We start from the raw sequence: 5,000 nt of genomic DNA on the forward strand, positions 1-5,000 counted from the left end.
GCAATTTCTTAATTTTCCCTTTCTATTTATGTGCAGAGCTGAGGTCCATTTCTGCAGCTGCAGTTTTTTCCATCAGAGAAAATAATGAGCTTTTCTTAAAAAAAAAAATAAAAGTAAATAGTTTTTTACTTTTATTCATATGATAAAATGAATTTTATTATAAGTGATTTAAACAGACTCAGAAGAGGTCTAGGGATTTAATCATACATAATAATTATAATCGAAATTAAGAACCTTTGAAGGTTTTCTAAGTTCTCTCTTTCTTTAATTTTTGTAATGCTATTGTTGTTGGCGAATGAAGAGAAAAAATGGTACCAAAATGTGAAATAAGAGCCAGATTTCAAAGTACTTTTGTTTTCATCATTACATTGTTTTTATGTTTTGCATCATGTTCTCATCTCTTAAAAATGAATTTGTATATTGGAATATAGATACAATACTATGTGGGACTTCCACACACCAAAGTCATTCCTTGGCGTAGCAATTAAAGCCCCTGGAATGGGGACCAGATGGACCTAACATTTTACTTTTTTAAGAGTAATCTAAGTCAAATACTTTTCAAGTACGTCAAAGAGATAAATAATGTTCTATTTCAAAATTCTCGTTAACGAAAGTGCTTTTTATTGGGAGAGTCCCATTGAAACAAAATTATTTTCAGTGCTGGACAATAGCATGGAAGTAGATTTGGCTCTTATATCGACCAAGAGAATTCTATACTTATCTTCAAGGTTTTATTCTACCAGTGTCAGAGGAATAGTTCTATTTCTGGAAAGTTAATATCTCCATCTGGGCCTTTGACATCTCTTTCCAATTATCCAAGATGTTGCTCTAAAACTTATACTTTAATAATGTCTCAAGTCTTTTCATCTCCACAGGCTCCTTTTCTCTAGGTTTCAGTCTAGGCTCAGATTTGCTTTAAGTTTGAAAAGTCCTTGTGACTGCGCTTTTTATCTTCTATTTCTCTTCTTCCTTTCCCTTAACTGATAAGTTTATAAACTGTTTGCTAAAGTCTCCTTTTATCCATTCTGGACACTTTCTCCTTTATTCGTTCAAATCTGACCTCCCTTATAACTCTCTCTGAAAATTACCTTTCTAAAAGGGTCACTTAATGCCTTTATGGACAAATGAAATATTTTGTGTGTGTTTTGATGCTTGGTAAGAACTTTGCTACATTTAATATCATTGTGCAAAATTGTTTTGATACTTTTCTTCCATTAGTTCATGAAATCTTACTGCTTTTTCATATTTTCTCTTATTTCTCTAACCACTCTGTTCCTTTCTTTACTGACTTCTTAACTTCTGTCCAGACTGTGTACTAAGGCTACATGCTTTTCTCCTACTACAACCTGTTTGGTAATAGTTTTACAAAAAACAATTTCACGGTCTTTTCCTATTAAATACCATTCATATTCAATATGCATAACTATGCAAACTACTGAAGATGAAGCTTTAAATGTCAATATTATTTTAGCTTTATTAAAAGAGATGTTGAAGATGTGTTATCTGTATACAATGGAATATCACTTGGCCATAAAAAAATGAAAATTTTAATTTTATATTAGTTTCAGGTATACAGTACAATGGTTAGACATTTATATAATTTATAAAGTGATCCCCTCAATTACTCTAGCACCTATATGGCACCACACACAACTATTACAATAATATTGACTATATACCTATGGTATATTCTAAATCCCCGTGACTGTTTTTTTTAACTATTAATTTGTACTTCTTCATCCCTTCACCTTTTTCTCCCAGTCCCCTAACCCCCTTACACTCTGGCAATCACCAGTTTCTTCTCTGTATATGAGTCTGTTTTTGTTTAGTTTATTCATTTCTTTTGTTCCTTAGAGTTCACATTAAGTGAAACCATATGGCATTTATCTTTATCTGACCTATTTCACGGATCATAACACCCTCTAGGTCCATCCATGTCATTGCAAATTGTAAGATTTCATTTTCTAATGGCTGAGTAATGTTCCATTGTATATATGTTCCATAACTTTTTATCCAATCATCTGTTGATTGGCACTTACGTTGCTTCCATATCTTGGCCAAGAAATCTTACATTTGCAACAACATGGATGGACCTAGAGGCTATTATGCTAAATGAAATAAGTCAGACAGAGAAAGACAAACATCATACTTCACTTATATGTGGAATCCAAAGAACAAAATAAAGGAATAGACAAAACAGAAACAGACTCATGGATACAAAGAACAAACTGATGGTTGCCAGATGGGAGGTGGGGTTAGGGGGATGGGTGAAAAAGGTGAAGGGATTAAGAAGCACAAATCAGTAGTTACAAAATAGACATGAGGATGTAAAATATAGCATAGGAAATATAACTGATAATACTGTAGCAACTATGTATGTTGCCAAGCGGGTACTAGACTTATAGGAGGGATTGCTTTGTAAATTATATAAATGTCTGACCACTATGCTGTACACCCGAAACTAATATATAAAATAATATTGAATGTAAACTATAATGGAAAAATTAAATTAAAAAAATTAAAAAGAGATGTTGAAGATGTTGAGATGTTGAAGACTACTTAATAATGATGCACAATACAGAAACTTACAAGGAATGCTCAACTTCAAATACTGATTCCCATGATTCAGTTTGACTATCTCTTATGTTGGAAATTACATCTAAATAAAGATGGACGACAGATACACCCTACTGGGGGGAGGAACCATATCACTAAAAGTTAAAATTCTACTGTATGCTAGTGAATTTTTAAAATTCTGATCACAAACAAGTAACTATAATTCAGAAATAGACAAGCATTATTGTGAGGATTATGGATTTGTAAACAGCAAAGAATAATGGAATGAGACGTAAAGCCTTTTTGAAATTTTTTTATTTTTTTTGTCTACCAACTCTCATGGTTTCGAGTGACAGTTTGAATGTCTGCTGACATCCATAATGAAACAATGGGATATGCTATGAATTCCATAAAAAAATAATCAGATGAAATCTAAAGGAAGGACAATTAACTTTTGTCTCAAATACAAATTTTTATAGAATGTCAACCAAATGGACTAGAAAATAAAGGTTATTAAGTCATACTATGACACTCTAATATTTATATTTAGGAGGCTTTAGGCTGTTCTTCTACTCACAGATAGAATTACCTTCTTATTAGTGGTTATACTACCTCAGACGTAATCGTTCTAGAAAAAAGGGGAGGTTTTCATGAAAAGTATCTCTATTCATATTTGAAGTGAAATCTAGAGATTATCACAATGGGGAGCACAGTTCAAAAAAAATCTACTAATGCATTCTCGATGTAAAATCATGTCAGGTATTTGGAAATCTCTATGTAGATAGTTGGGATCTCATTTATATTTGGACATTACCTAGAGCTCTCATTCTAGCAAAAAATAAATGTTCTGCTGACAATGTGAGAAGATATTTTGGTATTTTATTAGAAATTATGGGGTAAATAAAGTTTTTTTTGACAATGAACTGTATAAGAATTAATGCAGCACATATGTGTCCTCCTAATTCTTGAATAAGGGTGTTTCATGAGGATAATAACCCTTTCCTTTAAAAAGTCATTTTTTTTCCTAAGGATGAAAAGGCTTATTTAGCTAGTAGAAAAATTAATGCCTGTATTACTGTATATGATTAAGAAATAAAAGCAAATTAAAATGACTACTGGCTTCTCTCCAGAAGAGGAAGCCATCTTTTTCTTAGATACAATTGCATCAGATGTGTGCGGTTTATAAGGAACTTTTTCACAACGAGGCTAGAGAATAAGCATATTTTCTCTTTAAGCAGATATTGAAATTTCACACTATTGTCTGTGATCTATTAGTCAAATCTATGTCCCTATCAATAATACCGAACTATGGAAAGGGATCGGAAGAGCCACGTTCAGAGTCTCAACTCCATAGGAAACATAAGAAATTTGAGAGTGTTGTCTTGACCAAGCTGTCACTTATCTTCTCTTATCAAGGCAACTCTTATCTTCTCATCAAAATGTGATGTCAAATGCCAATCTGAGGAAATTAACTTTATCATGTTTCCTGAAAGAATAAATAGTTGTCCTTGATTTAACCTGTTAACGTAAAAAATACAGTCTTCCTTGGCTTAGCTGTAGTTGGCTTAGCTGTAGTTGGGTCCTGGTGGAGCTTTTACACTCATAGTTGTGCTTTCACAACAGGGGAAGAAGCCAGATTTACTCAATAATGAAGCTTCGAATCTGTCACTTCAAGAAGGGGCATTGTTTAAAAACAGCAATAGCTTTAAGAGTGGTTTAGAAAAAATATTAGATGATGGAAATATTACTGATAAGTAAGGAACTTTTATAAATTTAGAATGAAAGTATCCCATCTGAGTCTTCTCTATATAGACCGCTGGTCCAGAGTCTGTGTCTACAGCAGTCCCCACTCAGGTGGAGATAATGAAGAAATGAAACCAACATTGAAATACCTCTTACTGTCATGTGTATTATAAATTTCAGTAATACAAACCTAATCTGTATGTTATTTACATTTGACCCTGATTTTCACTAAAATAGAGTGTTTTATATATGTAAAGCTGCCCTAATCCCTAGGGCAGTATTCTAAACAAATTCAGAGTTACATTATGTCTGCTTTTAGTGAATTGATTTATCCTTGCATTCTCTAAGATAAAGGTTATATATTTTTAAATTCCTTAGGGTAAAATACAAACAAAAAGGCCTAAAACCTCATGAATCTTAAAAGTAAGCTTTCAATTTCAAATTTCCATTTCAAATCGTCTATATTAGAATAATAAAAGGGGTTATTTAGAGTCACCTTCCCAAAGGGATTAAAGTCATTGAGCAATTCGTGAGTAGAAAAATAAGCAGACATTCAAAAGCGATGACTCTCCAACTCTATACTCAGCTTTCTTTTTCACTCTGAACAAAATATTAAATAACTCCTTTGATGTCTACCTTTACTTTTGAGTCAATTAATTTTTAAGATAATATTCTCTCATTTATACTGCTTCCATAGCCTT

At 32.4% G+C, this 5,000-nt stretch overlaps 1 protein-coding gene across 7 annotated transcripts in view; it reads left to right on the forward strand.

Moving 5' to 3' along the window:
* Positions 1 to 5,000, forward strand: part of GRIA2 (glutamate ionotropic receptor AMPA type subunit 2) — a 139,807-nt gene that overhangs the window by 127,982 nt on the left and 6,825 nt on the right. The gene's annotated exons all lie outside the window — the stretch shown is intronic.

Source organism: Pteropus vampyrus, unplaced genomic scaffold (genome assembly GCF_000151845.1).
Source record: "Pteropus vampyrus isolate Shadow unplaced genomic scaffold, Pvam_2.0 Scaffold53, whole genome shotgun sequence".
Classification (NCBI taxonomy): Eukaryota; Metazoa; Chordata; class Mammalia; order Chiroptera; family Pteropodidae; genus Pteropus; species Pteropus vampyrus.